The following is a 17,539-nucleotide window of genomic DNA, read 5'->3' as shown; positions in this document are numbered from 1 at the left end:
ATATTTTCCCTTCTGTGGTTAAATTTACCCCTGTTAGGAAAGGAAGTAGTGGGACCCTAACACACAAAGGCAGACTTGGGAGGGAGCCAAGGATGTACTTACTGTTCTATCACCTGTACAATGTAGAGCTGCTTCTCAGATTCATTATAACACCATACCATTCAGACACCATTTAAAACTATTGCAGAGCACTGGGTTTATCACAGACGATCACATTTTCATTTTCGTGAGCAAAAACTTGCTTAGGAGATACATTGCTTCATTGGATTGTCTGACCAACTGGGGAAAGAAACAGCCAGCTGCTGGGAAAGGCTTTCCTTGATTGGCCACCCCCAGGCATTAAAGAAAGGAGTCAAATTCTTCTTCACCAGATGGGAAAAGGTTTCTGCCCACAGGTTCATTTTTGCATCATTAGCATCTGGGAGGTTAGACTTATTTTGGTATTCAGAGAAGATTTCAGTGAAGGCTTTCCATCCAAAGGCCTCGTGCAGGTATGAATCATAAGAAAAGAGAAACAGCACAAATTATATTTATGGAAGTTTAGAATTACTCTACCTGCATTCTTTAAAAAATCTTTTACTAAATTCTGTTAGTGATCTTTTTACAGGGTATTTTTCTTTCTTTTTTATAAGTGTAGCTACCTGACAAATTCTAAATGCCTGCTGAAGAACTCTAAATGCCTGCTGAATATTCACACAAAACTAAAAACCAAGTATTTATAAAAGTGCTTTTCATCCTGAAGAGCATGGCTGTGCTTAGAGGCTTGATTGCTACATTTTTTTTTTTTTTAACAGTTGTTACAATTGTTTGAAACAAGATTGATACAAATATTAACCTCCTCTGCATGCTTATAAGTATGCATATGTATAATATGTCTGCATATTTATAATACATAAGACTTTCTTCTCTCAGCACAAAATACAGGCTCCCTGCTTGGTGACTCTGCACTTGATGTTTGTACCATCAGTTAATCCTGGGTGCTACTGAATGAAGTAGTGCACCAACAAAACTGAAAGACCGGCTTAAATTAAAAAAAAAAAAAAAAAAAAAAGGAAGAAAGAAAGAAAATAGAAGAAGAAACAATTATCAATGATCAGAAGTCATCTTTGGTAATGCCCAAAGGCTGTGGTTTATCGTTACATCCCAAACCAGTACATTCCACAGACCAATGACCTTTGCACTGTGCTGACATCACAAATGACTCAAAACAAGCACATTTTTTGAGGACTGCTTCAAAAACTTTTCCCTGCAGCCCTGGGTGTCCTGCTGAAGCGTGCTACTCAGAGACAGATCAGGACTGACTCATGTTGGTTTGTGGAATCCCATGAGCTAGCACACTGTCGTGGTTTAATCCCCATCCAGCAACTAAGCACCACGCAGCTGCTCGCTCACTCCCCACCCCCAGTGGGATGGGGGAAAGAATAGGGGGGAGAAAAAAGTAAAACTCATGGGTTGAGATAAGAACAGTTTAATAGAACAGAAAGGAATAAAATAATAATGATGATAATAATAACAGTAATAAAATTACAATAACAATAGTAAAATAATTGGAATATACAAAACAAGCGATGCACAATGCAATTGCTCACCACTCACTGACTGATGCCCAGTTAGCTCCCGAGCAGCAATCTGCCCCCCTGGGCCAACTTCCCCCCAGTTTATATACTAGACATGACGTCCCATGGTATGGAATACCCCCTTGGCCAGTTTGGGTCAGCTGCCCCAGCTGTGTCCCCTCCCAACTTCTTGTGCCCCTCCAGCCTTCTTGCTGGCCGGGCATCAGAAGCTGAAAAATCCTTGACTTGGTATAAACAATACTTAGCAACAACTGAAAAGGTCAGTGTGTTATCAACATTATTCTATACTAAATCCAAACCATAACACTATGCCAGCTACTATAAAGAAAATTAATTCTATCCCAGCTGAAAGAAGGACACACACAAAGACACTCTTGGAGACTAATAGTCACCAGAGAGATAATCTGGGGTAGGGATCAAGTGGTTGCAGAAAGTGAGGAAAAGGAAAGAAACAGCCCTGGATTAAAATGATCAGTTTGTAAATCTCTTGTAAGCTTAATTTGCCTGCAGATAGGTCACCATGCAGTAAATACCTCCCAGTCCTTCAGCTGTGCACCGGTTTCAATATAATCTTGAATCCTCCTCTTTCTAAGTTTTAGTGCAAGTGTATTGTGGGCCTTACCTCTTGAGAACACAGTCTCATTCATATAAACAGACCAGAGACTGTCGGTGGCTGTGGTGGTGTGAGGGGGAAACTCCCGTTCAGATTGCTGCTGATTGTGGCCCAGCTGATGAATGGCACCCCAAAGGCCGTTGGCTTGGAGGGACTGCACATCTACCGTCTCTGTCACTGACTCCAAATGATGTGTGACTGGATAGCCAGCATGCGTCCAGCCTGCAGGAAAGGTAGACCACAAACAGTCTTGGCAATCTGTCTGGGAAAGCTCATGGGATGGAACACCACAGTGAGAAAAATACAATTCATTCTCCTTGCGTTAACTCATTCTTGGACTTGTTTTTCATGCGTGGATGCTGCTCATGATGTGCTTCCACCCCCTGTGCTGGAGCATCAAATGTATCAACCACAAGCAAAAGTTTAATGTGCAAAGTTTTATGCTGTTCTGCTCCTCGGCGCTACCCAATGCAAAGAGCAAAAAAGGCCACATGACTTTTGCAAGAGCTACAAACATTACAGATGACCGTACTCCCAGCTACAAGAGTGGAGAGGAGGTGTGGAAATCTAATTTCTGTTGACACCAGTGTTTTCTTATTTTCAGATCTGGTGAGGAAGATGCTATTGCCAGGACAGTTTGTATCCTTGTATAGCCAAATAACTGTATGGTTTGTGTTGATGAAAATGACCCCAGCACCCTCCCCAGCTCCCCTAGAAACTCTGTAATCTAAGTTCTGGCTCTGGAGGAAATACATGGGGAAAAAACCCCTCGTGATAAATAGCAGACACAAATAAAGTAGAAAAATTGATTATTTTTCCTGAAGTGTTCTCAAAGAACACTTCAAGATTTTAATCTTGAAGGCAGGGGACTAAAATGCTACGTTTTAGCTCAGCTCAGCCCTGGGCCGTCAGTCCTGCCTGAGCAATGTGGTAGCTGTGCCTGTCCCCAGCTCTGTCCCCATGTCTGGCCATGGACCCTGTTGACCCAGACCCTGATCCACGGTCCGATTTCCTCCCTTGGTTTCAGACATGCCTCATCACCGTGGGCCTGTTTGGTAATCACTGGACTGTGTCTCACCCTGGTTACCATCCCTGACCCGCAGACTGATTTCCTTGCTTGACCTCAGACCTGCCTCATCACTGAAGACTTGTTGGGCAATCTGGACTCTCAGCTGACCCCGCAGTGGTGCCAGGTCCACCCTGCTTGTCTCACCCAGGTGTTGTGGCATGGCCCCCCTGGCGAGGCACCTCTCCTGCTGCCTGTGTTACTGCAATTGGCTCCTGGCTCCCTGTCCCTCGGGGAGCAGCCGGCCTCCACTGTGCCCTGACAACGTCTATTGTACCAGAAAGCAAAACATGAACTGGCTGGGTTTTGGTGTGGTTTGGGTTTTTTTGTTTGTTTTGTTGTTGTGGTTTAACCCCAGCCGGTAACTAAGCACCACGCAGCCGCTCACTCACTCCCCCCCACCAGTTGGGATGGGGGAGAGAACCAGAGAATAAAAGTAAAACTCACAGGTTGAGATAAGAACAGTTTAATAGAACGGAAAGGGAGAAAATAATAATGGTAATAATAATAAAATGACAATAATAATAGTAAAAGAATTAGAATATACAAAACAAGTGATGTGCAATGCAGTTGCTCACCAGTCACCGACTGATGCCCAGTTAGCTCCCGAGCAGTGACCCCTTCCAGCCCCACTCCCCCCAGTTTATATACTGGGCATGACATCCCATGGTATGGAATACCCCCTTGGCCAGTTGGGGTCAGCTGCCCTGGCTGTGTCCCCTCCCAGCTTCTTGTGCCCCTCCAGCCTTCTCGCTGGCTGGGCATCAGAAGCTGAAAAATCCTTGACTTGGTATAAACACTCCTTAGCGACAACTGAGAACTTCAGTGTGTTACCGACATTCTTCTCGTACTGAACCCAAACCATAACACTATACCAGCTACTAGAAAGAAAACTAACTCTCTCCCAGCCAGAACGAGGACATTTGTGAAGGCAGATTGTCAGTGTTTTTGGTAAAGCAGCTCTTTACTATTGAAAAATATTCCATAGTTCACTTCAGCTTTGGATAGAACTTGCTGCTGATGGCCACAGTTACTACTTCACCATAATTGTCATCACTTTGGTTCCAGTTTTGCTGTTTCTCATGCTGTTTGTAAAAATCTTTTTTTCAGAAAAGACAAACAGACTTAACATACTACTTAATATCTCCCATAAGTGTCTCAGTATTGCTGACTACCATAACCAGTTTTAAAAATCACATTTCAGTAGCTTCTCATAGGAATTTACTATCTTTAGGTTTTTTTCTTTCAGTGACAATTCAATAGGCTCAATGGACCCTTCACGGGTTTCTTACAGCTCCAGAATAGTGCAGGGAGGATACAGAGCCATCCACATCTCTTGAGTATGTACTACTCTCCACTTATTTCAGCAGGCATGATAGAAGCTGGAAGAGTTTTATATGTTGGGTTCTACCAGTGTGGCCTCTGGTGGACATAGCTGTCTATCACATGGTGAGTATCAGTTAGAGGGCTGGAATACATTAAGAGAAAGAGCTACATAAATCAATAATCCAGAAATCTTTGTTTCTGAATGCAGCTTCACTCAGAGAATGGCAGCTACCTAAACAACAAGTGTTTCTCGGGGCAGCTTCTCAGTCGGTGCAAACTCATTCGAAAGATCTTATTCACAGCAGCTATGAATTAAGTCTGCGTGTGTTCAGAGTCATGCTGGTTTTTAACACTCCTATTTCTCTACAGCTCAAGGAAAGGGAGAGCTAGTGGCTTAAAGTTCAACTCCATCTGTAGATATCCAAGGATTTTAAACTCTGGCATTTGGAAGTCAGTTCTTCCTCTGCATCACTAAAACTACTGCAGAACAGCCACTTGTGTCAGCACAAAATCTACTGATTGGCCTGGGTCATACGCAGGCCATGGTTTGCTGGCCAGGCTTATGGAGTCAATACAGCCAAAACAGAGCAGGGAAAGGGATGGACTCTGCTTGCTGACATGCACTGCCAGATGAACTGCTTGCTCATCCTTTATACCTGTACAAAACTATTCATGACAATTATGTTACCTTTGTGTCCCGAGTCTGAAATTTCAAATAGAGCTGTCATTAATGGTAAGAACGAATGAGAAAAATATAATACTCCCATGTTCTCTGTTGAGATTGAGGGGTTAGCGGTTACAAAAATTAGCAACTGGCATGTTATCTAAACACAGTTGTTGCAGAGTCACTGACAGATTACAACTTCATTGTTAAATTCAGAGCCATATTTGGCCAGATGTAATGATTGATTACTCCAATAAAATCCTTCTTATGTGAGGATATGCTTGGAGGAGAATATGCAGCATGGAAACATAGCATCTATTCATCATGGAATCATGGAATGGCTTGGGTTGGAAGGGACCTTTAAAGGTCATCTAGTCCAGTCTCCCTGCAATAAGCAGAGACATCTTCGACTAGACCAAGGTTGTTCAGAGCCCCATTCAACCTGACCTTGAATGTTTCCATGGATGGGATATCTACAGCCTCTCTGGGCAACCTGTTCCAGTGTTTCAACACCCTCATCATAAAAAATTTCTTCCTTATATCTGGTCTGAGCCTACCCTCCTTTACTATAAAACCATTACCCCTTGTCCTATCACTACAGGCCCTACTAAAAAGTCTCTCCCCATCGTTCTTATAAGCCCTCTTTAAGTATTGAAAGGGAGCTTATTATTTATTTTCACTAGTGATTATAATTAACTGGTTATTAATAACTGAAGTGCAAGTTGTTTACACTCGAGCCAGCCTCTCTTGAGTTAGTCCTACTGGACTGATAGCAGCTACACCACATGAGTTAAGCTGCTAGAGCTGTGGATCATTGACAGAATGGTGGCCTGGGCAGCTGATGAACTTAAACAATTCAAGTGGTCGAAAACACCTCTAGTATTGCAATCAAATAGAGCTGAAAGCACCCACCAATCCTACTGAGAAAAGTGCAATACTTGAACAAAGGTTAATTGCAAATAATGGTGAGATTTGGCCTTTAGAAGCCTCCTTGCCACCCACAACAGGCTTCAGTTCCACTGGCCTGCTGAATTGTCTTTAAGCAGCATGTTTCTTAAATGACAGCGAAATGCTGCTTACAACAAACTTTTCCCCCTACCACTGCCGTCACTTCCCCACTGATGTAAGTGATCCCGTGCCTGCTAACATCAGGGTCTTACTACATAGTAGGCTGCCTGTGTGTCTGTTACATACCTTAAGTTTCAAGATCTCATTTGTCCTGCCTAAAACAGCTACCTCTGTTTCCCTTCTTTCTGTTGCAATTAGCATAAACTCACTCCCACAGTAATAAGAGTAACATGACAGAGTACACACGTCATTTGCTGGCCAGCCTGTCTCCCTCCATTGTGTTTTACCCTGGGATAGCCTCAGATTTAGCAGCAGAATATGTTACTTCTGTGTACAAGCTCTTGACATTCACAGGAGATTCCTACTCTCACGAGCTGTCTCCTTGAATTTGGTGGGATTAACCTGCTGATTTGAGGAACTGCATGATCTTGTGATAATGTTACTGCCTTGGGTAGGTCCCTTACAAATACCCATCACAGATAAAGACAAAATGTTCTGGTTATTATACTTGCCATGAGATATCTGGACATCTGCCACCATCCTCTCTGGCCTTGGAAAAGTTGCTGGGATGGTTGCTAGTCTGGCTATTGCATTCATCATCTTGTTCCAGATGGAAGGCAGACTCTCTGGGTTGTCCGTGTGGTGTACATCAGCAGCTGGTACTGTCAGGATGATGTTCTCTGTGGCCAGCTCAGCCCAGGGGACCGGGTACTGACAGATGGTGGACTGCCAGAGATGTCAGTTTTCCCTAATTCAGCATTCAGGTGAAAAAAGGTAGCCAATTTAAAAAGAAGTTTTAAGTGTGAAGAGAGAGGAGAATCACTGTAGCTAAAACCCTCTGCATAGCCTCCGAAACAGTAAATTAATCTAGATGTAACTGGGTTTTACTGAATTGAGGGGAGAGCCTGAGAATCTTGCAAGGGGTCCAGTCATCTTTGGAGACCCCATGTCTACCGTCACTTCAAGGGGTTGATGATATTCACTTTTTAGTATCAAGACACTTTAAAGGTCTCAGACATGCTTATACTGGGAATATGGAGAGGTGAATTCCTAAATGAAAGTCCTATCAATATACTTTCTGCACTGAGAAATACAAAGCTTTACACCAAGGCTTTCTTGGGGCATTACTTATTCTGAGGTCTTCTCCATACATGACCACAAAACCCCAGAAAAATATAGGCAAGCCATCAATACAGAAATATTTCTTGACTCTCCTGCCTATAGTTAGGTTTCGGGACCATTTACCAAGCCTGAAGAATGGAGCCTCCGCAGCATCTTTAATTGTGACAGATATTTGGCCTAATGTGCTCTCCTTTGGCACTGTGATATATATGAGGCCACCCCACAGACTAGAGACTTCCATGGTGTTTTTTTCAACTTTGAACTTCTTTACCACCTAGGGAGGCCGCTTCAGCTCCCCAGCATAGCTGAGGTCATCAGCGTGACAGCCGATCCGCACTCGGTGGAGAAACATGGTCACCGAAACGCACTGCAACTCGGACAGGCTCGGGTAGCTCCACTCCAAACTCAGTGTGTTCTGTAGCTACCATAGGCAACAAGACGCTCTTGTCTCAGCAGGGAAAAGCAACAGTATGCTGCTATACGGACATTATTCTTCACCTTGGCACAGATCAATCAGATGAAAGTAGCATGAAAGAACTCAAGGGCAGACTTAAGCCCCATGAAGGAGAAAATTGAAATGCTGGATCAGTTGCCAAAGAGAAGTAGAATTCTCTTTCTACAGCTCTGTTCGAAAGGAGGGATGTCACTGGTTTTGAAGGAATTTCAAAGTTGGTTGGCCCCAATTTTAGCACCCTTACCTCCCATCACAGCTACCATAGCTGTGCTGCTATAAATGGATAGCATCAAGGTGAAAAGCAGAGCATGAGCAGAGCTTACCCTGATATGAAACAAGTGAGGAGAAAGGAAGCTGGGGAAGGGGATAATGTCCCCATTTAGAATAATTCATAATCAGTTTTCCACACACTCTCTGAAACACTGTAATGCCCACATGGGCCAGCCATCAGTGACTGAAGACATGGGAATCCTTGGTTCCCAGACTAGTTCTGCCCAATTCTACCCAAAGCTTGTCCTATTGCCCCTTTCAAAAGAAAAAAGCAACCCATCCTGCTATGGGATAATACTGTTCAGATAACTACCTCCACTGTAGTGTTTATCCCTTTTCACTTACAATTACATAGAGGTTGGTTTCAGAGTCAAGATATAAACGCCACAAAAATATATTTTACAGTGTGGGTGTTCGTTTGTCCTGATGACAAAGATAATAAAGCTTGAAATAAAACAGCCTGGAGGCCTTGAAATTAGGCAGGATGATAGCAGAAGACAGCAAGGTAGGGAAAGTACGGTATTTTTATAGTGGGCAGAAATATCTAGTAGTCTCCTCCACATAGACAACATTCAACCTTATTATTTCTCATCCTATTCACTGTCAATATAGGGACAGGGATTATTCCTTTAATCTTGAAAGCAACAATATAGGTGCTTGTCTTGTTTGACCTCTGCTTTCTCTAGGGGAATGGAGAAGGGCACAGGGAAGGTATGAGACCAACATGAGATGGCCAAGTATGGAGCAGATAAAAATTAGAGGTGTGTGCATTACAGCTGCATAGGGCAGTCATTTTTCAGGACAGAAGTGAGAAAGTATAACTTGAGAAATATAGAAAGAGGTTTATAATAGAAGAAACTTGGGGAGAAATTGTTTGTGATTCAAGTCTCTGTAAGGTCAAGACAAACTTCAAAGAAATGAGAATGGAAGCAAGGAAAGTTTTTCTGACTGTAATGAGAAACAAAGGCAAATGTTCACCTTCAGGTTAGCTGCAACAGCAGAAGCATGGAAATGCAGAGTGGCTATTCTTCTGGGAGGAAGATAAAGCCCAGTGCTTCTCCATGCTTCTGGACCTTAGAAAGAACCACAGGCATTATCAAGATAGAAACACGTCATATGATAGTCTTCAAGCTACAGATAAAATTTAACATCAGCTTCAATTCTAATTCCAATAAATTAGTTTTCTGAAGCTTTCACCCTTGTGCTGAATCCTTCTGCATCTGACCGACAGCTAATGCTGAACCTTTTTTGAGAAGTTTGAATTCTTCATGATTTATGAGGGAATTGAGAAAATGCAAGGAAATTTCAAACCATACTATCAAGGTAACCCTGCCCCACCTTCACATCATAAAAGTTAGTTCAGTTTGATAAACTTGCTATCAAGGTGACCTTTCTGGTAAAATTTTATTTAAAAAAAAACAACAAACCAAACATTGGAAGTGAAGCTTGTTTCTGAAAACAATGCAGCAGAATCTCTAAAATTTGTGATTTTTATACGTCCAACTAGATACACTCCATAACAGTGTGGGATTTTTTCTTTCCAGAGAAGCTCTCCTCAAGCAAGACAAAACGCACAGCTCCATGCAATGACATCTTCAGGTGAAATGTCATTGCACCTGAATTTGACAAAGAGCAGTAGTGGTGCTTCACATCGACCAACAAGTTAAATCGCTTCCTCTGGAAGCATTTATGGGCCATGTGCCTGGACAGCTCCCCTATTGCATAACCAAAAATTCATTCATCATCTGACCAAAATTGTACCCAACAGAAGATCAAATGATCAATATGCCAGCATCCATCATAAGACCGAGGTATTTCTGATTACATGGTGAGCATGCAATCCCAGCAGAAAGCTGGGGCAGGAAGGAAGCAGAGAGATTTAGGCTATTATATTTATAGATTACTTGGTCAACCTGATTCCATTCCACAGTTTGGGTGCTGCTGAGGAAGGAAATAGAAAAATATCCCCTATCTTCATTTATTCCATTGATCTCAGTTGGGGATGTAGTAATTTCTGGAATATTTTGGTTGGGAGCACGTACTTGTTTTTGCACACCAGGGAAGTTGTCATAGAGCTCTGCATCTGTGTTGAGGAAAATCATTTCCTCAGAGCTGCCTTTGACTGGGCTGTCAGCGCTGACATCAGGAACCCCCTGGGAAAGCAATAGCTTAGCCATCTCCTTCTGAACAGAACAGACAACTAGGGAGGTCTGAGCTGGAATCCTCAGGAACACCGTTGAGTCCTGTGCTAATTTCTCGAGCCAGGAGGAATATGGTGGCTTTAGAGCTGCCTTTTTCTTGAGGTTTTGCTGAAATCGGAAGAGTGCCTTGTGAAAGTGATAGTGTGAGAAACCTCGTCAGGATGTAAGACTGGCTGATGATGGTAGTATGTTATCTCCTAAGATACCAGCTCCAAACTTTTGCAGTATTTTGTTCCCAGGGAACCCAGCAATGGCATTGTCATCAGCATTCCCTGCAGCCCAGGACCATGCCTGTCCTCCAACCAGCAGTTCACCACCCCTTGAAACAAACCCATGAATCTCCTCCACCTCCTCATCACTGTAGGCTTTGTAGCAGTACACACTCAGGTTTTCCTTAAGATGTTAGCTTGCAGGGCTTGCTCCTGGCTTAGGAGAGTGAAAAAGTCCTGCAGATCACCAGCAATACCAACTTGTCCTCCCTTCCCAGCATCAAGCCAACCAACGGTATTGAGGATAAAGGTTTTCATTGCTGATGCTTGAAAAAAGTTTTCATGAGCAAGTACCACAACGCAGCCCCTGCCATAGTGTGCAGCTGCAAGGAATGCCTGGTGGGAATCATTCATAGCAATGGGAAATGCTAATGCACCATGGATGAGTAGATGGGAGGGGACACTGCCATCTTCTATCTTGAATTCAGTCATTCCTTTCAAAAGAACTTCTAAATTTTTTTTTTGCATCCAATCCATGCTGTTCTCAGAGCAGGGACAGGCAAAACCAGGCCACTAAGGGCAGAGCAGCTTTACACCCACATGCAGTTTAGTGCATGCTGGATGAGAAAGGCCCTACCTCAATAATGTAAACAGACGTGGAATTAGCAGTGCCTTTGGCACTGAAGTTGGACAAGCTATCCAGAATAAAAGGATTAGAGAAAAAGGACATGGTAGAGGCCATAAATATCAGAGGTGGCTTGCTGTGGAGACTCTTATCTCCCTCCCCATCCCCAACGCTGCCTCTCAGAAAAGCTCACTCTCAGTCATATGCAACAAGGAAGCCTGTGAGGGTGCATGACAGTACCACACACCAGCCACGTGGCTATCGCTGGACTTGGATTTACAGGCACAGCCATGCGCTTCAGCTGGGAGGAACTGGTAGGAGGATGCTTCAGTTGGAATTTGCTCTGACATCCAAAATCATCTATTATAGTTTAAGCCACCAGTCACCAGGTCTTTTATACTATATAGATGGCATAGTCCCTTGCTACAGGGGTCAAGCATTTCCTCTCAGACCACAGAGGTTTGGTAGGTGCCTGACTTACCCATGTCCCTTCCACAGCCCAGTGACAACCGTGTCCCTTCCCTCTGAAGCTGCTGCTATTTGACACATCCTTGAACCTCTCCTCTGTGAGCATTCTGGGACATCTCAAAGCACAGCCAGAAATACACATCTCCATTGACAGAGGTCTCTGAGTTTCTTCTTCTCTTCCACAATATTAACATAAATGAAATTATTCTTCTGTATTTCTACACTGTTCCTCCACTGAGCAGTTTAATCCATCATGGAGCTCATGACCCTGTTACTTGTTTTTGAGGTACTGTGAGAATTTCAGGGAGCTCTGTTTTGAAAACACATTTGTTGGGTGTGTGGAAAAATGCTTCCTTATGAGGTAGCTTAAAGTTAATCCCTTGGCTACAGTTAAGTTTTTGTGCGATAATTTCCTCTGTTTTGCAGTCACATATGTATATTTCAAACCATGGGACATTCAAATACACTATTTAATCCCACACTTGTCATAGGATTGCTTTTGGACTGGTCTAATCCTAGGAGCTGGATCCCAGTTTAGATGTCGTATGTCCCACACATACCTTTAACATTCTGCAGAAGCAGCAGCAGCAGCTTCTGGCTGATTCTGTGCCTGGCCTTGTATTTTCCCATTTAAGAAATGGCAGTAGGCCATGCACCCCTGCCCTGTAGGTTGCAGGTAAGTTTTTCAACCCATTAGCATGAGCTGGACCATGTTGAGTTTTGCCTGGGTTTATTTGCAGACAATTTGGTGAGGCCATATCCCTAACCAATACCAAACACTGTGCACCTGCCAAGTCCTCTTGGTGATATCCAACACCGCTCTGCTATACACCTTGGTCATCCCGTTTATCTTTGGGCCCTCTGCTGCTTATGGGTCATCTCAACCACATGTCAGCTTCCTATATGAAGGCTGGAGCATAGCCATAATCTGTCTACATCAGTGCACACATCAGTTCTGCACCTAAGCTCACAGACGTGCGCTCTGCGCTCCTGATGATGGATCACAGAGTCGCCAAACTTTGCATTTCAGTTTCCTCTCGTGTGGAGGTTCCTGACTTCACTGATTTAGGGGAGAAGTGTGATGTATCCAGTCCCATTGAATTCAATGCCCCAAGCAACTCCCAAAGAAATGATCAAGGTCGTCAGTGTATTGAGCTCAAAGTCAGTGACACTGAACCTCCTTAGGAGCTGGAGGAAGAAAGAGGTCCAAAGACCCAAGTAGCTGATGTACATGTTAGCCACATCAAGGAACCACGTAATGGGAGAGTCCCAACCTGATGTTCTATCAACTTTTTACGTCCTGGGCTCTTATTCCACCACCTCCTTTAACCCCAAATAGTGGCCATGCTGGATAAAGACAAGGCTTCTGATTTGGAAGCACTTGTGCTCTCAGCCAGCCACCAATATTATTTTGCATTTTTCCCTTACCAAGGGCCTTTCAGTATAATTAATTACCAGCTCTTTTTCCTATTCCATCCAGGCACAGAACCCATCTAAATTATTGGCAATGCAGGAGTTAATCCAGTGTCGCACAGTGGGGACAATTTTTACTGCAGAGGCAAATGCAGAAAGTAACGGCTATTGATTAATTTATGTAGTCCAGGGTTTCAGTAATGTCTCCTTCTTTTACCCCTTTTCCAGGTAGGTCCAAAAAGGGAACATAGGCAAATATTGCATACAAGAAAGATAATATCAGATACTTAAGAATGCAATTCATTTAATCCATTGGTGAAAAGAAGTCTCATCTAAGTAGTGGATTTTTGGATTACAGTTTCATGAAAGCCCACAGATTTTAAGCAATGTGAACTACCAAAAGGTATGTCATGTCACCCAAGCTGTGCTGTACTGTTTCTTTTTCAAAAAAGAACAGAGGGCATCTACCAGAATTAAGTCTCTATACCCTGCAAAATGCTGTTTATTTTGGAGGGCACGGTACTCAGATGCTCACTGTTATGAAAGGCAACTTAAGCCTAAAACCAATGCTCTAATTCGGTATGATGATTACAGGGTAAGGCAGCTCCCTCAGAACAGCCTAAACATCTGCAGTCCTGTGGCCGTTCTGTGATGAACTCTTGTCAGTGTGCATGTTTCTGTCTTGCTCTGCACAGGCTTTAGCCAGGCTACTGCTTGCACTTCTGAACTCCTACAGAGCTCTGTGCTATGGCAACTACTCACGAGGAGCCTCCAACTCAGGACAGTTTAAAGATGCCTTTGGTTTGCATAAGCTGCAGTTCTACCAGTAGATCTAGACAAAACCTGTACCACAGAGCCAGCGCCTTTGCCACAGCCTGCATAGCCAACGTAGTGCTTTGCCTCTGAAACACTGTCACGAGGGACTTTTTCTTCAGTGCATCAGCAATCAGAACAGTTTCTTCTCAGTTGTATGATTTTTTTCCTGAAATCACAGTCATAATAAAGTTCCCACTTTGAAGGTCCTACATCTGCATGGTTGAATCTGGATTATCATGGTGGAGAACAAGGAATAATTCATGAAAATAACCCAGATCTATACGTTTCCCTACAGGGTGTTGAATGCTAAGTATGCCTGATCTGAAAACATCCACAGATCTTGAATTAAGTCATGGTATACTTCATGGAAAGAAGCCACCAATATCTTAATAATGAAAAATCATAGTTTATACTTCAGTGGCTATTTCCTATCAAGTCGAGTACATGTCTACACACATAGTAAAATCACTGGCTCTTACACGTTATACTTCATGATGAAGTCACTTATTTTCACTTCTCTCTGTTACCAACTTACTAAAACAATTTCATGTTTCATACCAAGGCAGACAAATTTAAAGTAGAATAATGACTGCATATGCTTATAACTGAACAATATCAAATTGGGAAATTGTATACATATATATGTAACAAATTCATTTCTATTTACATTCCTACTTGGTTGTCTTTATACATCTAGATACATACAAAAACGTGTAAGAATGCTAAAACAATGTTATTACTTCAGTTGCAAAAAGTAGGACCACCAGATTCAAGGGTGCCATTCCACTTTAATACTGCCTGATTGCCCATCTCTGCTATACACTGAATGAGTTTTATCTTGGGAGGAAAAAGCATCTTAGATGACACAATTCAAAACTATGATCATGCATATGTATTAAGTCTCATAATTCCTACATTAAGTCAAGTGGGTTTGATACAAAAATGGGGATCTAAGGTAATACATGCAATGCAAGTAACTTACTGCAAAAATAAACCTCTAATGCTTGGAATATATTTTACTTGCATTATAATGTTTTATATTCTCTAGTTCCCATGTAGCAGTCCCCTTTTAATCCTAAATATATTTTTAAAAAATAAAATAGAGAAGGCACACAGCCCCAGACAGCAGTGACTTTGACCATTTGATTGATAAAAAGAGACTGTGTTTAACAAAACAATTCAGGAGGAAATATAGAGTATGTTCAAAAGGTCAGAAGCAAATCATGGTGGACAGTGAGCAGAGCGAACGAACAAAGCAAAGTTCCATGTAACTGCAGTATAGAGAACAGCAAAGGGCAAGATGAAAAAGGGGAACTGCATTTTATAACTGGCTGACTGAATTGTTCAGCTTCAGTTCTGACCCAAAGACTACTTAATGCTCTCTGTATGGCAGACCTCCATTGATTTCAGAGGATTTAGAATCAGGCACTGTATTAGTGCTGCTGCTCAGTTCAAACATGTGAATGAACCAAACAAATGGTGTTAAAAATAACGCTTACACCTTCAATTGGGTCTCTTTGGGCTTAACTGAAGGCTGCTCACTCAAAGTAAGGCTGTAACTTGCAAATAGAAGGACTTTAGCCTAAGGACTTTATTAAAAGTTGTTAAGGTTTCTTTAAAGGCAACCCTGTAAGTCTCTCACTGGCTCCTCCCTTCACTATCCTGTGTTTGTATCACAGGGCGGGTGGCACCAAAGGTGAGAACTTCTCTAAAGGTGAACCACTGCATGATGCAGCTTTCACACCAAGCAGAATTATTTGTTTCATAAAATATTGTGCAAAAGGAGCTATATTTCCTCAAAGAAAAGAGCCATTCCTGAATTCCAGAAGAGTTTTATTTAGGGAATACTGTGGCCCATTCAAACTTCAGTTCACTCATATAGCTTGCACTCTCCACAGTTCCATCTGACTGTCCAAAATCTCTGCACCTGCAATGGGCTGCTTTTGTTTCTTGTGTAGCCGTAGCCTATCAAATATTAAATCACTCAGCAAGTTTTTTTATCCCCTTCCTTCTACTCCCACAGAACTCCCTGGACCCCTAGCACCCCACTGCTCTGCAATGGAAATCCAACTTCTGCTCAGCTCTGGCAGTAACCAACTCATATTACATGTTTTCAAGCATCACTTTCATTCATCCTCTCCAGCCATTATTCCCCATTCTCATGTACATTCAGCTTTCCTATTATTGGCATGGTTACACTATGCAAGATTGAGTGGGAAGAGTCTTCGAGTCCCCCAAACAGGTGTACATAGCACTGAACACCTGAGGAAAGTGGTCAAAAAAATCATGTGCATCACTGGCATACTGCAGAGTTAACTTTCTTTCATGTTAAGGTGATGATTCATCTAACCTACCTTAAAGAGAAACAGAGACCTCCAAAGGGCAAATCCTCTACGCGGTCTTACAGGATGAACTACCCTCTGCAGGTGCCTGTTTCTCTGCATTGGCACTAAAGGGAGCCTTGGGTGAGCAGCTCCGGTTGAGATGGCTAACTTTTGGAGGCCAAATCAGGGCAGATGAATCCCATTTTAGCTGTGCTTGATTTGTGGATTACTTCCTGAAGTTGCTGCTGGAGAATCAAAGGCTAAAATAATCAATACAAGTAGCACAAATTTCTCTAGCTAACTGAATTTTGAGAAATCAAAATGGGCAGAACCTGTTATTAAATCAGCAGCTCCTTTAATACCACCGAGTTCTTTACTACCAACAAAAGGAAAAGCCATCTTTGAAAATAATTTGCTGCTAGCCAGAAAGCTTATACAAAAGTACTCAAAAAAATTGACAGTCATTGGGATTTTATTTCACTTTTGCTCTTGAAGAGGTATTGTGCCTCTGTGTGTTTCTCCAAGTGTCTTGGCAACCTTCGCAAATCTGACTCTTCACCTATTAGTGAAATCATCCTTAGCCTGGTAATAAAAGGAAAGTCTTTGTCAGATCTTTGTTGGGCTTCCAGCTCCCTACTAGCAGAAGGGAGTATATAGCAATAGCAGGCAAATTTCCACTAAGAGCAACCTGACTGTAAAAATGAAGCCAATAAGTCTATAAGTAATTTGAAAACCTCACCAGTGAACCCATTCATTCTTAATTTATCACAGCACAATAATCTTCTGTTTCTGGTTTTATTTTTCCTAAGGTCAATCTGGCCTCCTAATCTATTTTACTTTTTTCCACTTCAGCTCCTGCTCAGGTCGGTCTCAGGCGTGTCCTAGGATTTTCTCAGGCTGCATGCTGAATTGCTGTGTGACTACTGCTTGAACTATATTTTCACAGAAATTATTAAATGTTTCATGTGTTATTCTGCAGTCTGCCTCTGTGCTAACATTTTCTTGTCTTACTGCTACAATCTCAGTGTGGCCTTTCTGCTTTGATGGGCTCCTCCAGCATGCACCATAACTAGTGGATAAGCAATTGCAGAATTCAGTCCTGCAATGTGCCAATCTTTTCTCTGATTTATGCTACATTGTTGGTTTTTTTTTTAAATTTATTTTATGGAGGAGAACAGACAACATTCTGAGGGTGACATTAATTTTGAGTTAGTCCAATTTTGAATTTTTTTACTGTGTATGCCTAAATATTTCAGGTTGCATTTAGAGCTGGTGTAAATTGTAGCTTGTCCATTAGAATCCCTATGGTTGGACAAATCCATC

At 42.4% G+C, this 17,539-nt stretch overlaps 1 pseudogene; it reads right to left on the bottom strand.

The window, feature by feature from the left end:
* Positions 1 to 2,092: 2,092 nt before the first annotated feature.
* LOC104323031 (TRPM8 channel-associated factor homolog) lies at positions 2,093 to 11,107 on the bottom strand (annotated as a pseudogene).
* Between the last annotated feature and the right edge of the window lie 6,432 nt (positions 11,108 to 17,539).

The sequence above is a fragment of the Haliaeetus albicilla genome, chromosome 19 (genome assembly GCF_947461875.1).
Source record: "Haliaeetus albicilla chromosome 19, bHalAlb1.1, whole genome shotgun sequence".
NCBI classification, from domain to species: Eukaryota; Metazoa; Chordata; class Aves; order Accipitriformes; family Accipitridae; genus Haliaeetus; species Haliaeetus albicilla.
This window is presented reverse-complemented; position numbering and strand designations above follow the sequence as displayed.